This window comes from Cebus imitator, unplaced genomic scaffold (genome assembly GCF_001604975.1).
Source record: "Cebus imitator isolate Cc_AM_T3 unplaced genomic scaffold, Cebus_imitator-1.0 Scaffold310, whole genome shotgun sequence".
Taxonomy (NCBI): Eukaryota; Metazoa; Chordata; class Mammalia; order Primates; family Cebidae; genus Cebus; species Cebus imitator.
The window spans coordinates 2,007,889-2,017,420 of NW_016107625.1; the positions used below are offsets into that span (position 1 = coordinate 2,007,889).

At 41.6% G+C, this 9,532-nt stretch overlaps 1 long non-coding RNA gene across 2 annotated transcripts in view; it reads right to left on the reverse strand.

Moving 5' to 3' along the window:
• LOC108285901 overlaps nt 1-9,532 on the reverse strand; it is a 22,615-nt gene that overhangs the window by 10,271 nt on the left and 2,812 nt on the right. For both annotated transcript variants that reach the window (XR_001817742.2, XR_005196151.1), the window contains exon 2: nt 2,059-2,285. This is a non-coding gene — a long non-coding RNA (uncharacterized LOC108285901). The remainder of the gene's footprint in view (nt 1-2,058; nt 2,286-9,532) is intronic.

The following is a 9,532-nucleotide window of genomic DNA, read 5'->3' on the forward strand; positions in this document are numbered from 1 at the left end:
CCCATATTAATGATACAGGATATAGTCTTGAGGTTACAACTTCTGTTGTTACAGTATCATAGAACACCACTAATTTTACTTAGCAAACATTTGCAAAGCACTTTAGTTGTTTTTAAGAGGCAGAGCATGTATAAATTTAAACTAGACAAGTTTTATCTCCCTTGGCTGAAAATTCCATCTTGGTCACTGATGTTTCTGAGCAACATTCACCTTAATAAGCCGCTACATTCATTAGCCACTATGTAATCTATGCTGTCACTCCAGTGCAACCAAGACAGATGATGCTCATACCAGTATTCTCACTGTTGAGTGCTGGCCATGTTTGTGGTGGCATCAGTATTTGTAGTAGTAACAGTGATCCTAATAGGGGTATGCATGGCATCACTAAGTTTCTTGGTAAATGCAGCCACAGAAAACATACCAGAGTATAGAGGAGCAGATACTGGGCACTTAAGACCACCTAGTGATAGAACACAAAGCTTTCCTGGCAGTTGGAGACCTCGTGGAGCAGATGGGGACAGTTAGAAGAATGCTTTTTATTATCATGATGTTGACCTCATGTGCAACTCTAGATTGGTATGGCCTGGTAACACGTATATAGTGCCAGAATAAACATCTTTGTGCATACATCCTTTTCCATATTTTGAATTCTTTCCTTAAGACAGAAAAGTATTGAGTCAAAGGGTATAAATACTTTCTGGGAATGGAAACAATGCCTGGGCTCTTCTAGTATAGGTATTACAATCACCAAATTGCTTTACAAAAAGTTGTTTTAATTATTGTTACTATTATTATTATTTTTGAGATGGAGTTTCATTCTTGTTGCCCAGGCTGGAATGCAATGATGTGATCTTGGCTCACTGCAACCTCTGCCTCCTGGGTTCAAGCGATTTTCCTGCCTCAGCCTCCAGAGTAGCTGGGATTATAGGCATGCGCCACCATGCCTGGCTAATTTTGCATTTTTAGTAGAGAGTTTCTCCATGTTGGTCAGGCTGATCTAGAACTCCCAAACTCAGGTGATCCACCCACCTTGGACTCCCAAAGTGCTGGGATTACAGACTGCACCCAGCCCTGTCTCAATTATTAATTTATGCAACCCTGAGAAAAGTGTGAGTTGCCCTCTTTTACTGATCTTGCTAAAATTGGCTATTGCAACTTTAGAATCATTGCTAATTTTGTCAGGCAAATGATAATTTGTGGTTAATATTGGCATTCCTATAATTACTCATCAAATTAAGTCTTTCCATTTATCCTGACTGGTTTGATTTCCTTTTCTGAGGATGTCCATTCAAGACCATTACTACTTAAAATGACTTTTTTTTTTTTAATTTTGGAAACAGTCTTGCTTTGTTACCCAGGTTGGAGTGCAGTGGTATGATCTTGGCTTACTGCAACTTCTGCCTCCTGGGTTCAGGTGATTCTTCTGCCTCAGTCTACCGACTAGCTGGGATTACAGGTGCCCACCACCATGCCCAGCTAATTTTTGTATTTTTAGTAGAGACGGGCTTTCACCATGTTGGCTAGGCTGGTCTGGAATCCTGACCTCAAGTGATTAGCCTGCCTCAGCCTCCCAAAATGCTGGGATTACAGGTATGAGTCACTGTGACTGGCCTAAAATGATTTTAATTGTACCTTTTAACTTTTAAAATAATGTATATAAATACTTATATAAAATATACTAATTCCTTCATGCCTATAATACTAGCACTTTGGAAGGCCGAGGCGAGTGGATCACCTGAGGTCAGGAGTTCAACACCAGCTTGGCCAGCATGGCGAAACCCTGTCTCTACTAAAAATTCAAAATTAGCAGGGCATGTGGTGCACACCTGTATTTCCAGCTATTCAGGAGGCTGAGGAAGGGGAATCGCTTGAACCTGGGAGGTGGAGGTTGCAGTGAGCTAAGATCACGCCACTGCACTCCAGACTGTGTGATGGGAGCCAGACTCCATCTCAAAATAAATAAATAAATAAAATAAAATACACTAATTCTATGCCAAATTTAGTATATCTATTCCTAAATTTGTCATTTGTTCTCGAATATTGAGTTTTAATGCTTACCTTTAAATTTCATGTAATCAACTTTATGAAAAATGTTCATCATTTCTTAATTTGAAAAGCCTTCCCTGTATCAAAAATTTTGTTGAGTATTCACATCTCACATCTTTCTTCTTCCAGTTTGTGCTTCATTGTTTCAGTGGGACACAGTGGTGCGAAGCTGGAACTCTGAGCCAGGAAGACCTGCGTGGGTTCATGCTAATTCGCAGGTGCATATCTCCTTGAGCTTCCTGTATAAAAGTGTACCATAGAGAGTATTTCTGAAATGACTCTTTACCCAACTTCACAGATTATTTAGACAAAAAGTGAATAGGTATACACTGGAGGTCTTCGTTTGCAAATGTTTTTCTTCCCTGACAAAGCCAACTGCCAGGTTTTGTAAAACATGTTTAGCTTGCTCAAAAATCCTCTTTGAAGATCACGTGAGCCTAGGAGTTTGAGACCAGCCTGGGCAAAATAATGAGACACTAGCTTTACAAAAACATACAAACATTAACCAGACGTGATGGCGTGAGCCTGTAGTCCCAGCTACTCAGGAGGCTGAGGTGGGAGGGTTGCTTGAGCCTGGGAGGTTGAGGCTGCAGGAAGCCATGATCCTGCCTCTGCAATGTCAGCCTGGGCAATAGAGAGGGAGACCCTGCCTCAAAAAAAAAAAAAATCCCCTTCACCTCCATCCTAATAGGAAGTATGCCAGAGGACTGGGCATTGGAGCTTTTCTTAGTCCATTTTTCTATGCAACCAATCACACAGATTTATTTTCCCTTCTTGGGTTCTTGGATTTAAAAAGGTGCTTCATTCATGAATTCTGAGGAAAGCTAGGGAAAATTTAAACCATTTTTAACTGTGGAATTTAGCTTTTAGACATCTCCAACAGGCTGTGCAGGAGTGAGTAAGATCCTCTATTGGACAATTTTGGAACCGGTTTGGTCTCGGATGGGTGCATTGGAACCAGGTGAGGAGATACAGATCCAGGGTGAATCCTCTCCAAAATTTCGGCTCAACATTTTTCTGTGACTCTCTGATAGCCAGCAAGTAAGCGGCTGCTTTGTATCCTTGATAACCTAGCAGGTCCAGTATTAAACCCATTATGAGTGGTTTGTGCGGGCTGTGTTTTCTGCTTGCCCCAAATAAGAATCCAGAGGAATGGGAGCACTGTAAAAATGAGTTTCTCCACAAAAATGACTCCATGGGCTGAACAGTAAAAAGCAGATGTGGAAAACAAAAAAAGGAAGTGAATACAGGCAGAATCCACTCACCCTCCAACTCCCTGCCATTCTTCAAATAGACAGATTTTAGAAGAGGTAAGGAAGAAACAGATTTTATTTATTTATTTATTTTTATTTTTAAACTTTTTATAGAGGCAGGGTTTTGCCATGTTGCCCAGGCTGGTCTTGAACTCCTGGGCTCAAGAGATCCACCCGCCTTGGCCTCTCAAAGTGCTGGGATTACAAGCATGTGCCACCACACCTGGCCCAGATACTAACTCTCAACAACAGCAAAAATATAGACATACACCAGGAAAGTAGAAGAGAAACTATAATCATACAAGCCTGAAAAAATTAAAGATGGGGCTGGCAATGAAATTGGTGGCATTCCAATGGCATGAACCATGACTCACACTAGTCCCCCTGCAGTGTGGACAGATTTGTAAATGTCACCAAAAGGAAGTTTGAGGGCAATGCTGGTTTTGAATTAGCTTTTTAAACTGTAATATTATTTTTTAAAAGTATATGCATTAAATACATGTGCACTGAAGTATTTCTTTCTTCACTTCGAAAGGAAGGTGTATTAGTCTGTTCTCACACTGCTATAAAGACATACCTGAGACTGGGTAATTTATAAAGGAAAGAGGTTTAATTGACTGACAGTTCCACATGGCTAGGGAGGCCTCAGTAAACTTACAATCATAGCTAAAGGGAAAGTGAACATACCCTTCTTCACATGGCAGCTGGAGAAAGAAGTGCAGAGCAAAGTGGAAAAAGCCCCTTGTAAAATCATCAGATCTTGTGAGAACTCACTCACTATCATGAGAATAGCATGGGGCTAACAGCCCCCATGATTCAGTTACCTCCCACCAGGTGCCTCCCACTGGGTCCTTTCCATGTCACGTGGGGATTATGGGAACTACAATTCAAGATGAGATTTGGCTGGGGACACAGCCAAACCATATCAGAAGGATTTTAATTTTGAGACTTGCTGTGATGTTTGTGAATTCACTACAATTTGCAAATGTGCCTATTCATCAAGACTTCTATTTTGGAATACATATGATTACTTGGTCCTTGACAAGTTATCATCAAATGAAACAATGAAAGTTAAGTTTATAGAAGTCACAAGTCCATGTTGACACTAGAAAATGTTAATTGTCATCCATGTAAGTTTCCAAAGCTGTTTGTCAAAACTTAGGAATGCTGTACAGACCAATCCCAATTACAAGAATTTTAAATATGGGGTCGGGCACAGTGGCTCACACCTGTAATCCCAGCACTTTGGGAGGCCAAGGCGGGCGGATCACCTGAGGTTGGGAGTTCAAGACCAGCCTGACCAACATGGAGAAACCGTAGTCTCTACTGAAAATACAAAATTAGCTGGGCATGGTGGCACATGCCTGTAATCCCAGCTACTCAGGAAGCTGAGGCAGGAGAATCACTTGAACCTCGGAGGCAGAGGTTGTGGTGAGCTGAGATTGTGCCCTTGCACTCAAGGCTGGGCAATAAAAGCAAAACTCTATCTCAAAAACATATATACATGTGGTTGTGATCAAGTTGCTAATCATAAATTGTTGCTAACCCACAAGTCCAATGATTCATTAAAGTAACTTAGCTAAAAGTTATCTGTGAAGATACTACTGTTTGCTGTGCTTTTTGGGTGTGGTGGCTCAACAACTGTAATCCCAGAACTTTGGGATGCTGAGGAGGGTTTGCTTGAGGCCAGGAGTTTGAGACCAGCTGGGCAATACAGCAAGATCCTGTCTCTACAAAAAGAATTTTTTTTTTTTTTTTGAGAGATAGGGTCTCACTCTGTTGCCTAGGGTGGAGTGCGATGGTGCAATCATGGCTTACTGCAGTCTCCACCTCCCAGGCTCAAGTGATCCTCCCACCTCAGCCTCTTGAGTGGCTAGGCCTACAGATGCACTCCATTATACCCAGCTAATTTTTGTATTTTTTGTAGAGACAAAATTTTGCCATGTTGCCTAGGCTGGTCTCAAACTCCTGGACTCAAGCAATCCTCCCACATTGGCTTCCCAAAGTGTTGGGATTACAAGCATGGGTCCAAATTTTTTTAAAAAACGAAATGCAAGGTGCAGATAGATAATTAAAGAATGGAATGTAGAGGCTACATCTCAAAATCTATCTGCGATAATCCAGTCTTGACCTTCAGGCTAAAGAAACAGAATCAAAACCTAGATTTCAGGTAATAGGGATATTTTTTGGATTAAGATGTTATTACTCAAATAATTTGTACTGGTCAAAACAACCTACCCAGAAGATTGTTCTGATTGATCGAACATGTCCAGCTAAGCAACTGGACCAAAGATAGTAAAGAACCCTCAAACCTCAGTGCTGGCCTGGGTTATAGTATGAAATGAACTAATGAGTGATAAGCCCCCTGATTCTTCTTTTCAGACTTGGGAACGAAAGCCAGGAAGAAGATAGCTTTGCTCTGTGGGAAGAGATTGTGGGGAGAACATTATAAATGATACAGCCCTGCAGGTGCAGTTAGAGGTCTATCCAGACTAAACCCTGATTTCCCTCAGATTACAAAGATGGAGATTCATGTAGTAATTAGAACAGGAAGCACCAAAAACAGCAAGTTCATCATAAGCCACATTCACTTAGACATTCAACAAATGTTTATTAAGCATCTACTATACACTGGATGCTGACTACACAGTAGTGGACAAAATATATTTCATTTTATATTTGGTTATTGCCAATAGAGAGAAATGCTGTTAATTTTTCTGGGTTGTGTGTTAATCTTGCTAAACTCTAATTCTAACAGCTTGATTATTGATTCTGTTGCTTTTTCTAGATGCTCATATTATTTGTAAATATCAACAGTTTTATCTCTGCCTTTATAATCCTCATACTTTTTTCTTTTCCTCATAACGCAGACAAAAACCTCCAGTATCATATTAAACAATAACAAGGACATTCCAATGACTTGTCTTTTTCCTGATCTTAAAGGATAGTTTACCTCAAGTCTAACTTTGCTGTAGATTTTTTATATATCAACTTTTCAAAGTAAGAAAAATTTCCAGTATTCCTACTTTGTAATTTTAAAATCATAGTTGCTAAACTTTATGAAACATTTTTTTCTGTATCACTTACGGGAACATGTGGTTTTTAATTTTAATGTATTAATTGTTAATCCATTGATATATTTTCTGATTTTAAAACATCTTTACATTCCTGCAAAGATTCTTATTGGATCAAGAGGTAGGACTTTTTAAAGACATTGTTGTTGGATTCAATCAGCTGTTATTATTTTCTTGTATTGCACTTATCTGATTTTGGAATCAACATGACAATAACCAATAATAAAATGAATGGGTAGATTCTGAAAGTCTCCTATTTTCTGTAGCAACTTGTTCTGTTTTTTTTCAGGAGAGACAATCCTGAATGACTTTTAAGTTTCCTTAATATTAATACAAGCACTAATTTTGATATTTTATATTTTTTAGGGACTTGCATTTCATCCAAATTTTCCAATTTCCTGTCTATATGATGACTATGTCAATATTTTATTCCAGATTCTGGTTCACAGTGTTTTCCATGGTGAGAGAGAGGAAGTAAGACCTGGTTCCGTCAGCCCTTTCAAGCCCACTGTTCACCTTCCTGAGTAGGGTAATTCTACCAAGGATGTATCCTTCCATAATTAGTCTGACATCCGATCTTGGCCTAGACTAGGCCTTTTATGATTCTTCCTGGCTCCCAGTAGTCTGCCTTATCTTCCTTTAGGTTGGGCATGCTCCTTTATGGTGCTGGTCATGGTTAGCTACTAAAAGGGTGAAAAGAGAACTTCAAGGAGTACAGAGCAAAAGATGGAGTAACTGCATGCTTAGTAGACACAGGATTTCCAATTGGAGTCAGGCAAATTTCTGAAACTAGACAGTGGTGATGGTTGTACAACACTGTGAATGTACTTAATGCTACTGATTTGTATGCCTTAAAATAGTTAAAATGGTAAATGTGATGTCATATTAATTCACAATAAATAATTTTTAAAAAATAAATAATGAGGCCAGGCCAATGGCTCATGCCTGTAATCCCAGCACTTTGGGAGGCTGAGACGGGTGGATCACCTGAGGTCAGGAGCTCGAGACCAGCCTGGCCAACATGGTGAAACCCTGCCTCTACTAAAAACATAAAAATTAGCCAGGCATGGTGGCAGGCGCCTGTAATCTCAGCTACCTGGCAAGCTGAGGCAAGAGAATTGCTTGAACCAGGAGGCAGAGGTTGCAGTGAGCTGAGATTGGGCCATTGCATTCCAGCCTGGGTGTCAAGAGCAAAACTCCGTCTCAGCTAATTACTCCTAGGATGGAGGGAAAAGTAAACAAACAAGGAACTTAGAAACTCAGAGAAGGCTCTTCCCTGATTTGAGATTTTTAAAAATTGTGATAAAATACATATAACATAGAATATACTGTTTTAACCATTTTAACGTGTACATTTTAAAGGATATCCAGTACCAATTAAGCATGCATTTACTACTCCTTTTGCTCTGAGGGGAGAGTGTGGTTGCCCCAGGAGCATGCTGCCTGCTTTTGTGGGGAAGAAACTGGCCTCTGTTGAGAGCTAACAGCTGCCACCAATCTGGTGACAAAGACACTGGCTCAAGCTGCATTAGTGTCCTAGGGCTGTTGTAACAAAGTACCCCACAATGGGTGGCCCAGAGCAGCTAGAAATTCATTCTCTCACAGTTCTGGGGGTGGGAAGTCTGAAATCAAAGTATTAGCAGGGCTGGATCCTTCTGGGGCCTCTAAGGGAGGAGGGGTTCCATGCTTTCCCCAGGCTCCTGGTGGTTGCCAGCGATCCTTGGCATTCCCTGGTTTGTGGTAACATAACCCCAGCCTCTGCCTTTGTCTTCTGTGGTCATCTTCTCTGTGTGCCTCTGCTGTCTCTTCTTATAATGACACGAGGCCAGGGGAGGTGGCTAGTGGGATTACACGCATATAATCCCAGTACTTTGGGAGGCCAAGGTAGGTGAATCACCTGAAGTCAGGAGCTTGAGACCAGCCTGGCCAACGTGGTAAAACCCTGTCTCCACTAAAAATACAAAAATTAGCCGGCATGGTAGAGGCACATGCCTGTAATCCCAGCTAGTCAGGAGGCTGAGGCAGGATTGCTTGAACCCAGGAGGCGGAGGTTGCAGTGAGCAGAGATTGTGCCACTGCACTCCAGCCTGGGTGACAGAGCAAGACTTGGTCTCAAAAAAAAAAAAAAAAAAAGAGAGAGACTTAGGTCATTGGATTAGGGTCCGCTCTAATCCAGAGTGACTTCACTCATTACATTTGGAAAGACCCTATTTTCAAATAAGGTCATATTCGCAGGCACCAGGATTTAGGACTTGAACATACATTTCTGGGGAGACATAATTCAACCCATAACAACAGCCATCCCCAGCATGGCAGCAAAGAAACTGGTGCTGAACAGGGAAACCTGCACATTGATCTGTTTGCTTTGAGAAGAAAATGTGCCTTTCCTTTTCCAGATTTGTAGTGTCCTTCAAGTACCCTCTACTGGCAGAGTTTAACATCCAGCCAGCTGGCAATGGAGAAATGGACTTTGCATCATTCCCTGGGGCAAGGAAGGTTTAAAGTTCAGAGGCAATAAATTAATAACTGGCATATCTGGGGACCAAAGTTCTCTCTGCTTTGAAGTGAGCCTTCAGCTAGCCTCCTTCGATCTTAATTTTATTTTATTGTGGTCAGAACACTTAACATGAGATCTACCCTCTGAACAGATTTTGTTTTTCTTTCCTATGGCTGTAATAGAACTCATTGTTGTTGTTTGAGACAGTCTTGCTCTGCTGCCCAGGCTAGAGTGCCGTGGTGCAAACTTGGCTCACTGCAACCTCTGCCTCTCGGATTCAAGCGATTCTCCCACCTCAGCCTCCCGAGTAGCTGGGATTACAGGAGCCCAGCACCATACCTGGCTAATTTTTGTATTTTTTAGTGGAAATGGGGTTTCGCCATGTTGGCAAGGCTGGTCTTGAGCTCTGACCTCAAGTGATCTGCCTGCCTCTCAAAGTGCTGGGATTACAGGTGTGAGCCACAGCGCCTGATCCCCCTTTTTTTGGGGGGGGGAGGGGGTCTCACTTTTGTCGCCCAGGCTGGAGTACAGTGGAGCAATCTTGGCTCACTGCAACTCCGCCTCCCGGGTTCAAGCGATGCTCCCTGCCTCAGCCTCCTAAGTAACTCAGACTACAGGCACCTGCCACCATGCCTGGCTAATTTTTGTATTTTTAGTAGAGA